General features: G+C 38.8%; 1 protein-coding gene and 1 pseudogene across 1 annotated transcript in view; one reads left to right on the forward strand and one right to left on the reverse strand.

The window, feature by feature from the left end:
- ANK2 (ankyrin 2, neuronal) overlaps positions 1-16150 on the forward strand; it is a 583270-nt gene that overhangs the window by 58545 nt on the left and 508575 nt on the right. The gene's annotated exons all lie outside the window — the stretch shown is intronic.
- LOC105516273 lies at positions 4181-4871 on the reverse strand (annotated as a pseudogene).

Genomic DNA, 16150 nt, shown 5'->3' on the forward strand with positions numbered 1-16150 from the left:
TGCTACCATGCCTGGCTAATTTTTTGTATTTTTAGTAGAGATGGGGTTTCACCATGTTGGTCAGGCTGGTCTCGAACTCCTGTCCTCAGGGGATCTGTCTGCCTCAACCTCCCAAAGTGCTGGGATTACAGGCGTGAGCCACTGCAACCGGCCCACACTTTTAAGTTATTGAGCCGAGGCGGACAGATTACATGAGGTCAAGAGTTCGAGACCATCTACTAAAAATACAAAAAATTAGCTGGGTGTGCTGGCAGGTGCCTATAATCCCAGCTACTTGGGAGGCTGAGGCAGGAGAATCGCTTGAACCTGGGAGGCGGAGGTTGCAGTGAGCCAATATCGCACCACTGCACTCCAGCCTGGGTGTGACAGAGCAAGACTCCATCTCAAAAAAAAAAAAAAAAAAAGTGTGGATAGGTCCTAACACCAAAACGTTTGATAACCATTGGCCTAAAGGAATGGTGAGAAATGGCTCTGGATAAAAATTCAAGTCAGAAATGTTTGCTTGGTGAAAGAATATGAATTTTCTTCTCTAATCAGTGGGAAATCAGTGGAGGTTTTTAGAAGGAGTTAGTAATTATATCGATTGCATCCCCAGGGCATAGAGCAATGCCTTGTACTTAGTAGCTCAGCAAATATTTGTCAGATGGTAGTCAGAATTATGGACTGAGAAACTGAGAGACTAGCAGTGGAAACACTAGTTTGTTCTTAGAATTCTAGGCAAAAATGCTTAGATGAATGAAGGCCATTCTGAGAAATTATGTACCAATTCCCTAAGTACTTCTTTTATTTTATTTTTTTTTTTGAGACTGAGTCTGGCTCTGTAGCCCAGGTGATCTTGGCTCACTGTAACCTCCGCTTCCTGGGTTCAAAGGATTGTCGTGCCTCAGCCTCCTCAGTAGTTGGGATTATAGGTGTGCGCCACCATACCTGAGGTTCCTGTAGTTTTAGTAGAGATGGGTTTTGCCATGTTGGCCAGGCTGGTCTCAAGCTCCTGACCTCAGGTGGTCCACCCATCTGGGCCTCCCAAAATGTTGGCATTATACACTGACGCCTCTGTGCTCTGCCTAATTATGTTTTTTGTTTTTTTTTTTTAGGGACAGGGTCTTGCTCTGTCACCCAGACTGGAGTGCAGCCATCATAGCTTACTACACTCTTGAACTCCTGGGTTCAAGTGATCCTCCTGGCTTAGCCTCTTGAGTTACTTGGACTACAGGCATGTGCCACCACGCCAGGCTAATTACTTTTTTTTTTGTAGAGATGAGAATCTCACATTTTGTGCAGGCAGATCTTGAACTCCTACCCTCAAGTGATCTTGCCGCCTCAGCCCCCCAAAGTGTTGGGATTACAAGTGTGAGCCACCACACACGGCTCCTACTTTAAATTTCTGCTGTAATCGTTACAGCAAATGTGAAATATTTCCTGGATATTTCTGTGGATATTTCTGGATGTTTGTATGTGTGTGGTTTTTTTGTTTGTTTGTTTTAGGAGACAGGGTCTCACTCTTGGCTCAGGCTGGAGTGCAGTGGTGTGTTCATAGCTCACTGTAACCTCGAACTCCTGGGCTCAAGCAATCTTCTCGCTTCAACCTCCCAAGTAGCTGAGACCAGATGAGCACATCACCCTCCCTGGCTAATTTTTCTATTTTTTGTGTAGCGACAAGGTCTCACCATGTTTCCCAGGTTGGTGTTGAACTCCTGGCCTTAAGTGATCCTCCTACCTTGGCTTCCCAAACTGCTGGTATTACAGCTGTGAGCTGCCATGCATGGTATATTTGAGATTTTTTTTTTTTCAATAGAACATTCAATGTCTTACCAACAATTTAATATGGGTTTTGAATGAATATAATCAATCTGTTTTCAATGCTTTCATTCAGATAAGTTTGTAGTTTGAACAAACAGAAAGTCAACATACATTCTGAGTACAAAACAGTTTCAAGCGATTCACTGCAGTAATAATCACAGTATCTCTTCTTTAAAATAGGAAATCCTGCTTGGGATTTCTATGTACTTTAAAATTTTAATTTAAATCAATGTAACTTTGCATATACTGTGGGAGTATTTTGAGGTTACACAGTAGATTCCAGCAGAAAGCAGCTGGCACACTCAAAATAGGATAAATTAGGGTGTTTTTATTTATGTAGGAAGTATTTACAGAGGTAAATAAAGACAGTAGGAAACTGCAGGGATGGAAAAAGCAAAAAAAAGAAGTATATGGGAATGTAGGGCACAGGCATAGGCTCTTTGAGATAGGATATACCCCTTTCTCTGACCCTATAGGAAAGTCTTAAAAAACAGATGTAGAGATGGATATACTGCCATCAAAAGGTGATGGAAAGGCATTTGTTGCTTGTCTGAGACTAGGCTAGAGCTCTTTCCCTGATTCTCACTGTTTGCACAAGGCCTGTTATTTGGTAAGGGAGAGAATTTATCCTCATCTTGCAGCCAAAGAAGAAGTAATTTTTATAATTGCGGGGAAATACTATACCCAATCCATGTGTCAGGTCTACACAGGGTTAATGTTCATTTTCCTGTGCACCTGCACATCAGATAACCACAAAGTGCACGTTCCAGGATCACGAGGTACCCCTGTCTCCATTAGTAGAGATAATTTGTTGCACTGACAGATAAAAAGTGCAGTGCAGCTGTACTGAAAATGACATGGAACTGCTTTCTTAACCCATAATTTTTAATAGCTTTATTTATTTATGTGCATTACATTTAATATCTAGAATTTGATAGATTTTGACATATATACAACCGCAAAACCATCATAACAATTAAGGTGGTGAATGTATCCTCCTGCCCCTCCCTACCCAAGACAACCACTGATTGGCTTGTTATCACTATAGATGGACTAGCATTTATTATGCTATATAAATGGAATTATTGATAGAACATAAAAACTCCTTTTTTCATGTAACTTTTTTTTTTTTTTTTTTAAGATGGAGTCTCGCCTTGTTACCCAGGCTGGAGTGCAATGGTGCGATCTTGGCTCACCGCAACCTCCTCCTCCCAGGTTCAAGCGATTCTCCGGCCTCAGCCTCCTGAGTAGCTGGGATTACAGGCGTGCGCCACCACCCCTGGCTAATTTTGTATTTTTAGTGGTGATGGGGTTTCTCCATGTTGGTCAGGCTGGTCTCGAACTCCTGACGTCAGGTGGTCTGCCTGCCTTGGCCTCCCAAAGTGCTGGGATTACAGGTGTGAGCCACTGTACCTGGCCCCCATATAACTTCTTATACTCAACAAAATTATTTTAAGATTCTTCTGTGTAAAATATTAAAATATTAGTTGGGTATAACCTTCAACCCTTTCACCTGCTTTTGGTGAACATTCTCTCCGATTCCCTTCTGGTGTTAAGCGTTCTTTTTCTTATCTTTCACCTTCACTTGGAGTCGTAGAGTGAGAGGAAAATGGGATAATAGAGTCTCTTCCTAAAGAATCCCTCAATTGCTTGCTTCTTGTTACAGAAGTTTATTGTTAAAATTACATGTACAGATAAGCTAAAAGAAGAAAGTAAAAATGATGACTATGCTTCTTACATATAAATAACTGCTTAATATTGTAGTCTAAACTGAATTCTCACTCTCTTTTATAAAAATGAAAATGCGCTACACATTTTAGTTCTTATGTTACTATAAAATAAACATAGATTATCAAGAATCTTCTATAGAACAATTTAAAATAACTAGTGGGCTGGGTGTGGTGGCTCATGCCTGTAATCCCAGCACTTTGGGATGCCAAGGAGGGCAGATCACTTGAGCTCAGGAGTTCGAGGCCAGCCTGGGCAATGTGGTGAAACCCCGACTCTACCAAAAATATAAAAATTAACCAAGCATGGTGGCATGCGCCTGTGGTCCCAGGTACTCGGGAGGCTGACTGGGAGATCGCTTAAGCCCAGGAGGTGGAGGTTGCAGTGAGCTGAGATTGTGCCACCGCACTCTAGCCTGGGCAACAGAGAAAGACCGTGTCTCAAACAAACAAAAAACTAACGGAATTGTATGCTGTTGTTTAGCTGTGTCAGCTGCTAAATATTCGAAGTCATTTTTTTTTCTAGAAGCTTTGATCCTTGATTTTTTTTTTAAAGACACATTTATTCAGCATCATGATCAGACTATTACATTTAGCAATCAACAGCATGGGTGCAAAAAAAAATCTACATTAAAACTCTCTGTTGGAATGCTTTACACTTTCTGCAGAACAGAAACTAAAATACAATTAGTCACAAACACAGTCCTCGAGTGTTTTGCCCATACACATGAGCCACTGCCTCAGTCAGTGATGATTTCCATCACTTCGATTATTCAAACTGTTCAAAATAATCTTTTAGATGATGTTCTTCAGTGCCACCAACAAACATCTTTTTCACAGTTAGGTGGGCACCGGGTTTTTGAGAATCTTCTCTTGAGACCACTTTCTTTGGTTCCACAAGTCTCCCATCCACCCTGTGTGGCTTTGCATCCACGGCTGCATCTACCTCCTCCACAGTGGCATAGGTGACAAACCCAGAGTCCCTAGAGTGCTTGGTGCTTGCATGTCTCCTTACCACACAATCTGTGAGCCTTCTCCACTGCTCAAAAGGGCTCCTCAGGCTCTCATCTGTTGTTTCAAAGCTCAGCCCTCCCGTGAAGAGCTTCCGCAGCTGTTCCGGCTCTTTAGGAATCTCTGACTTAGACATGACGGCCCTGGGAAGAGAGACTTCAACGAGGTTTCCTCAGCGGTGTCCAGGGGCAGATAAGCAGCCCTTGATTTTTTTTTCTTTTTAAAGTCCTGTATTTAAGGACAAATATAGATAAGTAATTCCTAGCAATGTTAGAGTCAAGATTGCCAGTTTACAAAAGCAGGAAAATTAAGTGTCTCTGAAGTTGTTGAAATATTTAGCCGGGAGGGGTGGCACATGCCGGTAGTTACAGACACTTGGGAGGCTGAAGTGGGAGGATTGCTTGATCTCAGAGACATAGTCTCTTTTAAAAAAAATTATTGCTAGTTTAAGATGCATTTTTTTAAAACATTTTGAATTCTGAATGATGTTTACTAACTTGGAATGGATGGAAACCTGATCTGGGGGGCGGAATGTGCCAGCTGTTCAATGATTCAGAAAAATAAGAATGTTGGTTCAGGATCAGAATCAAAGGATGCCATATCTAATTGAAACTTTGGGAAAATTTATCTCTGCAAAATGAATTATCCAAATTAAAATTAAGCCAAAACACCAGGTTTAATGCATTAATAATATAAATATATTTTTTAAAGAAAGCCAAAACCTAGGTTCTGTTGATTTTATCACTTACCATAGACAGATAATATTTAATGTAGTTTTTTTTTTTTTTTTTTTTTTTGAGATGGAGTTTCACTCTTGCCCAGGCTGGAGTGCAGTGGTGCGATCTCGGCTCACTGCAGCCTCCATCTCCCAGGTTCAAGCGACTCCCCTGCCTCAGCCTCCTGAGTAGCTGGGATTATAGGCACCCACCACTACACCTGTCTAATTTTTGTATTTTTAGTAGAGATGAGGTTTTGCCATGTTGGCCAGGCCGAACTCCTGACCTCAAGTGATCCACCCACCTTGGCCTTCCAGAGTGTTAGGATTACAGGCATGAGCCACCGCGCTTGGCCTACTTGATCAGTCTTGTTCCAACCTGAGGAGTTGCATGTACAGATAGGTTATGATCATGTGTGCTTCTTCTCATTTGCATTTATGATTATAATTATGCAATTTAATTAAATATATGAGCAGATGAAACATATTTGAAAACAAGTTATTCTTTCTATGAAAAATGGAATGCTTCGTAAAAATGATAAAAGTGAATCAGGATGGGGCAGAAAACTGTAAAAGATTAGAAAGAAATTCATCAAAATATTTAAGAAATCTGTATTCATACTGCCGACATTTAGCTTGACATTTCCCTTGACATTTCCCTCGATCAGGAGATCGAGACCACCCTGGCTAATACGGTGAAACCCCGTCTCTACTAAAGAATACAAAAAATTAGCCGGGCGACGAGGCGGGCGCCTGTAGTCCCAGCTACTTGGGAGGCGGAGGCAGGAGAATGGCGTAAACCTGGGCGGCGGAGCTTGCAGTGAGCTGAGATCCGGCCACCGCACTCCATCTTGGGCGACAGAGCCAGACTCCGTCTCAAAAAAAAAAAAAAAAAAAAAAGCTAAATTTGGAATAGACTATCCATTGGAGACGTGGGTTTTGCAAGGAAGAGGACTTAGAACTTCATATTGCAGTCATACAATCAAAGAAAGGCCGTTGGCCTTTACTCATGAATGAAATGGTATATAAATACACTTTTAATCAAAATAAAATGTTTATATTATACATATTTATTAAAAATCATTCATATATATATAAAATGGTTCTCAATTCTTTTTCAGTTTACCAACCAACACCTGGGTCTGATTGTTCTAGATAAAGAATGTGAGCTTATACTGTGAATATTTTTAAATAGAGATTTAAACAATTATTCAATAAGGCTGCAGCCAAATTTGGTCTCATAGCACAAATTCCTCTGAGTGACTGAAAATATGACTTAGACCAATCAATACTTTTGATAAGTAATTAAGAGAAGCTTGAGATTGTGATAAAAGATTTTCAAATAAGTGATAAATAACAAAATAAATGTGTATCTTTACAATTTTTCTGTAGTTTTGTTATCTCCAAAATGAAACAAACTGGCCTACTTAGATTTAAATTATTCTACTTTTTGGCCTGTAGGTAATAGAATAGATCAGGAGTTTGATTATTTAGAGCAGGTGACTTTTTTGGTAAAGGGCTAGATAGGAAATATTTTTGGTTTTGTGGATTTTGCAGTTGTTACTCAACTGTGCTCTTGTAGCTAAAGCAGCCTTAGCATGCAAACAAATCAGAATGGTTGTGTTCCAATAAAACTTTTTTATAGGTGTTAAAATTTGAATTTCATATCATTTTCATATGTCATGAAATATTATTCTCCTTTAGTTTTTTTTCAGGCATCAAAAAATATAAAATCCATTCTTAGCTCATAGTCTGTCCTCTGTCCAAAAATATGTGGAAGGCTGCATTTGGCCTGCAGACCATTGTTTCTCTCCCCTGCTCTAGCCTCATTCTAGCTCTCCAACACTGCCTTTCTCATGACCCTATAATCTAGCTGCTTTTAGTGTCACAGAAACACAGTGTGTTCATATTTGCTTACATATATTTTGCTTATATTTTTTCCTGCTGGGAACATTTTCTGTTCTGTTTTCTAATCCAAAATCAGCTTAATGTTTCTGTCTTTCATGATAATTTTCACAGCTTCACTAGCCCTCAGGTGTGTCCCTAGCCTCCAAATTTCCTTTAGTACCTTTGATCTTTTTTCATATGATTAGTGTGAATTAGTCTTTTATTATTTCAGATATATGAGCTTTGATTCTTCTTTTGATTATAACTTCTTAGAACAGAAGCCATGTGTTATACTTCCTCTCATTTCTCTCAGCATAGTACTGGGCACATAGAAGTATTAACACTAGATTGACATGTTTGCTATCAAAATACAATATATATTATTCTTTTATTAAGTTTTAAAGCATTTTTATTTGGGTCTTTGGTCTCAATACTTGCCCTTCTTTTTCTCTGTCTTCACTTAATCTTTCCCCACTGACTTCCTTCCCTGTCCATAATCATGCTGAACTCTTTATTTAAAAATTAAATAAGCAGGGCCAGGTGCAGTGGTTCACGCTTGTAATCCCAGCACTTTGGGAGGCCGAGGCGTGTGGATCACAAGGTCAGGAGTTCGAGACCAGCCTGGCCAACATGTTGAAACCCCATCTCTACTAAAAATATAAAAATTAACTGGGCGTGGAGGCGTGTGCCTGTAATCCCAGTTACTTGGGAGGCTGAGGCAGAAGAATCGCTTGAACCCGGGAGGCGGAGGTTGCAGTGAGCCAAGATCGCACCATTGCACTCCAGCCTGGGCAACGGAGTGAGACTCCATCAAAAAAAAAAAATTAAATAAGCAGCGCAAACTTCCATTGACATTGATACTCATCTATTCCTTACCAAGTTTGTCTCTGAGATGGTATTTTTTGAACATCTAAAAGGAAGATATATACATGAGGTAAGCCCTCGCTTCTGTCTGGGAACACTTTTCTGCCCTGGCAGATGGAAATGGAGCCTCTGCAGAGCTCAGTCTCACTGGGCTGAGGAGGTAGGGATTAGAGTTTGAGTATGCGGAGGCAGCTGGAATTTGCAAGGCCAGTCCTTAGAGAGGATGGTAGTCACAGAAGTCTGTTGGGGGACTTGCTGTTCAACATCATTTGCCAAAAGCTGACCTGCACATGTATAGGTCAAGACTCCATGAGGCCTAGGAGAAATTGCCAGCAACAGAGCTGAATGGTGAAATAGAGGTTGTACTGGGCTGGGAGATGTTTAAGTTCTGGCTCAGCTAGAATATAAATACCACATTAGATACCTTAAGTGTTCTGTTGAGACACCAAAAATGCTGCACTCCAGAGTAAGCTATGCCCTAAGTCCAAGTTCAAAACAAATAGACTGGGAGGGTGTGGTGGCTCACACCTGTAATCCCAGCACTTTGGGAGGCCGAGGCGGGCAGATCACGAGGTCAGGAGTTCAAGACCAGCCTGACCAACATGGTGAAACCTGTCTCTACTAAAAATACAAAAATTAGCCGGGCGTGGTGGCACACACCTGTAATTCCAGTTACTCAGGAGGCTGAGGCAGGAGAATTGCTTGAACCTGCGAGGTGGAAGTTGCAGTGGGCCAAGATCATGCCACTGCACTCCAGCCTGGGTGACAGAGTGAGACTCCGTCTCAAAACAAACAAACAAACAGACAAAAAACAAATAGACTTTCCCTAAAAAAGAATGTAAAATTGATCCTGATGGAACCAAAGTGATCTACCAATAATTTAACTGCCTTCCAGAAAAAAAAGCTCAACACACTTTAAAGGAAGACCACATAATCCAGAATCCCTACCATGTTCACCATATGATAAAAAAAATTACTAATCATGTGAAGAAGTGGAAAGAGACCTATAATCACAAAAAAATGCAGTCAATAGAAACAGAACCTGAGATGACCTAGATGTTGCCATCCCACAGAAACCTGTAGTGCCTTCTCCCAAATTTTTGCCAATATTTAACACATTCTTCAAGATCTTGTTCAAATGGTAGGTTTTTTTCAAGAGGCTTCCCTGAATTCCTCCCATATGAAATAATTGATTTCTCTTTTGACTTCTCACTGGTTTATGTCTCTGCTGTGATACCTAATTATATTATAGTTATCTGCATACATATTTTCTTTCCTTGGTTGAGGCCAAGGATTTGTCTTTTCTCATCTTTTTAGTTACTAATATGTTTAGCCACCAAAGTCATGTACAGATGGTCCCCAACTTACAATGCTTTGACTTACGATTTGTCAACTTTACAGTGATGTGAAAGCTAGACGGATTCAGTAGAAAACATATCTCAAATTTAAAATTTTGATCTTTCCCCAACTGTAGGCTAATGTCAGTGTTCTGAGTTCTGAGCACGTTTTAAGATTGGCAAGGCTAAGCTATGCTGTTTGGTAGGTTAGGTGTATTGAATGCATTTTTGACTTATGGTACTTTCAGTTTATGATGTATTTATCAGCACATAGTTTCATTGTAACTTGAGGAGCATCTGTAGTAAGCACTCAATAATTATTTTTGAATATATGAATAAAAGATATGTGTTTCATATTTCCCTGTTGTTCTAAAACCATATACACTCTGCAATTTTTGTATTTACTCATGTACAGATAAGTATGAGTGAAAAATCCTTCTTAATGTTAGTTTAAATTATGAGTTTTTATAGAGGTTTCCATGAATTAGCAGACTAAAGAGATTGGTCTTCTTTCCTGTTGTACAAATAAAAAAAGCAGTTGGTTATTGTTTTTATTCCAGAATATTAAATATAAATTTATTTGTGTCTATTTTCACTAGACTATAAGGTCCATGAGGCCAGAGACATTGTTTAATATCCCCAGAATTTCCCATTCTTGACACATAGTACATGCTCAGTAAGTACTTATTAAATGTTTTACGTTGACTGGTATTTGGCCAAGTTTTGACAAATATTTTACCTTTTCATGATAATTTATTTTAAGCCATTTTGAGTGTTTCAAGAAAAGCCTGCAGAGTTTTAAAATAATTTTTCTCAGATATCATAGCTGTACTATAAGGCCTATTTAACTAAACTATATTTTAACAAAAGCTAACATAGGTAATCTTTTCCTTTACTTGTTAGTTTTTTAAAGATGTTTTTAGCTGTAGATTTTATTGCTATATATATATATCTCATACTGACAGGATTTATAAGCTCTCTTTGATAACAATTCACAAGTTTAAAAAAAGTCAGTTGGTGGGGACTTGTCTAACTATATAGAAAGTGGAAATGGTGGGCCGGGCGCGGTGGCTCAAGCCTGTAATCCCAGCACTTTGGGAGGCCGAGACGGGCGGATCACGAGGTCAGGAGATCGAGACCATCCTGGCTAACACGGTGAAACCCTGTCTCTACTAAAAAATACAAAAACTAGCCGGGCGTGGTGGCCGGCGCCTGTAGTCCCAGCTACTCGGGAGGCTGAGGCAGGAGAATGGCGTGAACCCGGGAGGCGGAGCTTGCAGTGAGCTGAGATCCGGCCACTGTACTCCAGCCTGGGTGACAGCGAGACTCTGTCTCCAAAAAAAAAAAAAAAAAAAAAAGAGTGGAAATGGTTAATAAAATGTTTAATGTCATCATATTCCAAAGTTAGAATGGACTCTAGAGATTATCTAATCACTATACCCTATGAAAAATGACTTCTAGAAAGTTAAAGTTAGCTGTTCACAAAGTTAGAATACGCTCATATTTTGTATAACTACTACGACCTTTTAGAAACAAAAATATATGAGGAAGATGTTTTTTGTATTCTGAAAATAACAAGGGTTTGCATATTAAAATACAATAAATATCAAAACATCTCTACTTCTGGCAAGTTTTAGCATGGTAAAGAGCTTGAAACAGCCCTGAAAATTTTTAATTTTTGTATTTTCTTTTGACTCTACATAGAGAGAGTCATGTCTATTTTATAACATTCCACTCTCCCCCTGTCTACCCCCAAAGAAACAACCTAGCAATGCTCAAAATGACAAATCCAGCCTTTGTTTCACCAGATTATTTCAATCTGGCACTGGCACTACCACTAGTTTGGTCTGATTACAGTTAATCCACTGCCTACAACATGACAAATGTCTTTGGTCCAAGTTGAATGGCGAACTCTTTTCAAACAGGAAAAGCAGTTGTCAGCTGTCCTTGTTGTGGTACCAACATGTATCATGTCAGGACAGCCAAACAAAGAAGAGGATGATTCAGAATGCTGACCCGAGTACACTGAACCTCGTTAACTCTGGTGGGTTTTCTGTAAGGCTTGTTAATAGTGGTAGAAAAAAGAAATCATAGCACAAACCCCATATTATATTGGTTCCCTTAGACTATATACACTTATCAACTAATATCAAATGCAATTACAAAACTGTGAATTATAATTTCTAGTTTCTCTATAAATGACACATTTCTCCTTAAAAATCTCAATTTATTTAAGATTTTCTTAAAATAAACATTTCTCCTCTAGTTTGTTCAGCTTTTTTAGTAGAAACAATACCACTTACAGTACTTGAATGCTATGAGTGCTATAGCTGTTGGGATCACTCATTCAAAAAACAAAAACAAAAACAAAACAAAACCTTAAATTCACTCATTCAAAAAACAAAAACAAAAACAAAACAAAACCTTAAATTCTCTTGAATGGGGTGTGCTTACCATTCATCATCTCTTTTATGGGAGATATTGCCCTTTCTTCTCTTTGGGGTGAGTAATGCATGATGTCGTTTCTACAATAGGCAGAATACTATGGGCTATTACATACACTTGGGGATGTATGCTCCACATGGCCTATGTCATCCTTCTGACTACAAGCTAGCTCAGTCATTCTGCAGAGGTACACTGTGTAGACAAGAATAAACATTTTCTCCACTTTATTTTAGATGATTCACTTTTTTTTTTGGTGCTTTTTAAAAAATTTAGATTTTTCTATTTTTTTCTTTGTTCTTTTTTTTTTGACTGGGTTCCTAATTATTTTCTTAAAAAATGATGAATTATTTCTACTTTACAAATTAATGTGAGAAATGAAAGTAAAACATGATACTTTCTTTATTAATAAAGCATGTCATGATCCAATAGGTTTGTGTTGTAATTTTTCCTTGAAAAGAACTGAGTTTATGGTCTTGACTTCATATCCCAGCTGTTCGAGAATTGCTGAATCCATAGGGAGTTGCGTGAGTTATGTAATTGGCATGAATTATTTGAGTTTGAGGAAACACAATTACCACATAATGTTAGCCAGTGCTGGATGAATCTCAATTCAAGGACTCAGGGTTGAGAGGTCTGTGGGACCGTGATGTTTTCTTTGTTGAGTGCAGTTGTAAATTTGTTTCTTCTTTTTATAGCTTGTAAGTAAAAAATACATCATTCTTCAGCATTTTGCCTCATTACTGTCTAGCAAAGACATGCTATGAGGAGAGACTACTTAAACAAAAGATGAAGTAAACAATTAAACAGGCTTAGGGAATGTTAAACTAATAGCATTGGGGCTTATAACACGTTCAGACCCCTCCATTCTCTTTTACCTCTTTTTCTTCCTTTAAAAACAGTACGAGGAGGTACAAACATAACATTTCTTGCCAAATAGTTTTGTTCTTTCACAGTGGGAGAAAAGGGAAAGAGCTTTCTTTATGTACTTTGCTGCTCTGAGATTTCCTTTCCTGTTCCCTCAAGATGAGCCTTGAAACTTGGCTCCTCAGTCTTTGAAGTACCAGATTCTAGAATAAAATTAAATAGTATTCAAGAGCGTGGTGTGATTCTGCCACTTCAACCTACATGTGAGGCCACCTACAACGATCAGATATTTGGGCTGTAGAATATTACATGGTCTTCAAGGAATGCATTTTGAAATGGATTTGTTTTCATACATAATTCCCAACGCAGTAACTCTGAAAGAATAAAGTTGGTAGCAGGAATTTATGATATACATTTCTGTTTTTTTTTTTTTTCAAGATGGAATTTTGCTGTCATTGCCCAGGCTGGAGTGCAATGGTGCGATCTCAACTCACCGCGACCTCTGCCTCCCAGGTTCAATCTATTCTCCTGCCTCAGCCTCCCTAGTAGCTGGGATTACAGGCATGTGCCACCATGCCCGGCTAATTTTGTATTTTTAGTAGAGACAGGGTTTCTCCATATTGGTCAGCCTGGTCTCGAACTCCCGACCTCAGGTGATCCACCCACCTCAGCCTCCCAAAGTGCTGGGATTACAGGTGTGAGCCACTGCGCCCCGCCTATGATGTACATTTCTATGGGCTTTGCGATGTTAGGTGCCTATCCAAAGACTGTTTAATCCTTCTAAGAACTTTTCATTTACAGTGGAAACACAACGTAGTGTGCAGGCCAAGGGAAACTGTGTTCCAAAGAATAACTAATCTTCTATCTTTTTGACGGATTTTTATGTTCCAGGTGTAAAGTTACTGTTCCAGGTATTTTCCTATGTAATATCATTTACTTTTCACCATAACAATGGATTTGGTGTTTTAAACTCTATGTAATAGATGAGATTGAGACTCAGATGTTATATGACTTGCCTCGTGCCACATAACTAACCAGTAGCAGATCCTGTTCTTAAATCAAGATTGATGACTCCTCATTTTTCGTTTTTTTTTTCTTCCTTCCCATGCTTTCTTTGTGTCCCAGCGAATACATGATATAATTTGTTTATCTGCTTACAATAAAATCTACAAAATTAATAATCTTGTGCTATTTTCTATTCCAGCCATGTCAAGTTATAATTTTTTTTTTTATTGGAGACAGGGTGACAATATAATTTATTTTTCTTTTTTTTTTTTTTGAGACGGAGTCTCCCTCTGTCGCCCGGGCTGGAGTGCAGTGGCTGGTTCTCAGCTCACTGCAAGCTCCGCCTCCTGGGTTTACGCCATTCTCCTGCCTCAGCCTCCGAGTAGCTGGGACAACAGGCGCCCGCCACCTCGCCTGGCTAGGTTTTTCTTGTATTTTTTAGTAGAGACGGGGTTTCACGGTGTTAGCCAGGATGGTCTCGATCTCCTGACCTCGTGATCCGTCCGTCTCGGCCTCCCAAAGTGCTGGGATTGTAAGCTTGAGCCACCGCGCCCGGCCTAATTATTTTTCAAAACAGTATACTTTTGAGAGTTAAAAGGAGTGCTATTAATTATGCATGAAGAAAGCAAGCTTATATCAAAATTATCCAAGGCAAATTAGTATCTATAAATACCCTAATTATTTAAAAAACTAGAGGTAATATAGCTTAGTAGTTAGAAGTAGCAGCTCTGCAGGCAGAGCTAAGTTCAAATCCTGATTCTACCATTTACTAGCCATCTTATATTTGTCAAACTGCCTCACCACTGTGCCTCAGTTTCCTCATATATAAAATAAAAATAATATTATCCATATCATTTAATTGTATTTTAAATGAGGTTATACATGCATAGCATTAGGAAAGAGGAAACCCTTGATAAGTATTGTCTATTACTACACATGGAGAAAGAGTGATTTCTGTCATTATGCTTTGAGTGGTATCAAAAGACTTGCCTGAAGATAAATACAGCTTCATTTCTATAGTCAGTCCTTAGAATTAAAGCATTCGTTTTCTGAAAGCATTACCTAATAAGTTCTCGACAAATATTTACTAAAGATATGAATGAATACATTATCCCAGAAGAATAAAATGTGCTAGCATCCATGGTTACAAGGATACTTTGTATTTCAAAAAGACATTAAGAATATAGAGATGGGCTCGGTAAGTTTTGATGATAGCAGTGGGTGGGTGGGAATTGGGGTAGGAGAAATATTTAGCACCTGATGATCCTGGAGGGCTGATTCAGATGGGGTGTGGGAGTTCTAGGTGGCTCTGGGACAGTGAAACAGTTCTGGATTCCAGGGGGGAAGGAAGGGATGGAAATGGAAGAGGCCATTATGCAAATGCTGTGTACACAAAAATTTGATTGGCGTTATGTGCTAGAAAAGGGGAAATAGCCCTGGCATGGCAGGAACATTTGCCCTTGGAATTAGACTGCCTTTATTAATCTTGGGTAAGTCCCTTGCAGCCCCAGCTGTTTCATTGGTAAACTATAAATATATCTAGTTTATGGGGCTGTTGTGAGGATTAGAATGAAGTAAGTGTCTGCATGTGTGTGTATGCATGTATATAATGTCCTGCTTATTATAGAAACTCAACAAATGATAGCTTCTATAATTATTAAGGATCATAACAATTACCCAACTCAGAATTTTGAAGTAAAGTGTTTGAAAGCTCTTTACGAATATAAAGCACTTTACAAAGATATGGACTTGTTATGAATGCTGACATTGTCCTGTTTACCAGCTCTAGACTTTGGATGTACTGCTGTTAGAAAATAGCAGTGTTTCATATTCACATGGTCAGAGCTGTAAAGATTCAGAATCAATGAGACTGATATCCATGCTAAGGATATTGAAGTGAAACTTTAAGCCATAATTGTTCTTTTTGTTCTTGTTATTAGTTTATCCTTTTTGAATCCTGAGGTCATAGGATATGGGATATTAGTTTGATGTCTGCAAAACCAATCAAACTCCACATATTTTGCTTCTTAAGCTGTTGATTTTAGGATGGACTTTAGGATGCAGAGTGGGTAAATCTTCATGCATTTGCACATTCTAAAAATATTTTTTTTACAAGTCCTTTATAGCAGATAATATATCCCCCAAATGGTTATTTCAACTGTATTTCAGATAAATAGTTTTTTTTAAGTTGTTTTTGTTTTCTTAAGTACTCATTCTGATATTCTAGCTCCAATCTTATAAACAATCCTGGGAATGTTAATTTCAATTTTCTCGTATGTAACATGAAGATAATACTACTTTATATGGTTATTGACTAGATTAATATGATAAAGCATATAAGGTATTTGGGAAAGTGCATTATACCTACAAGTGTGAATATTGTTATTATTGTAAATTATAATAATAATGTATGGCCGGGTGCGGTGGCTCAAGCCTGTAATCCCAGCACTTTGGGAGGCCGAGACGGGCGGATCACAAGGTCAGGAGATCGAGAC

This window comes from Colobus angolensis, unplaced genomic scaffold (assembly GCF_000951035.1).
Source record: "Colobus angolensis palliatus isolate OR3802 unplaced genomic scaffold, Cang.pa_1.0 Scaffold279, whole genome shotgun sequence".
In the NCBI taxonomy this organism is placed as follows: Eukaryota; Metazoa; Chordata; class Mammalia; order Primates; family Cercopithecidae; genus Colobus; species Colobus angolensis.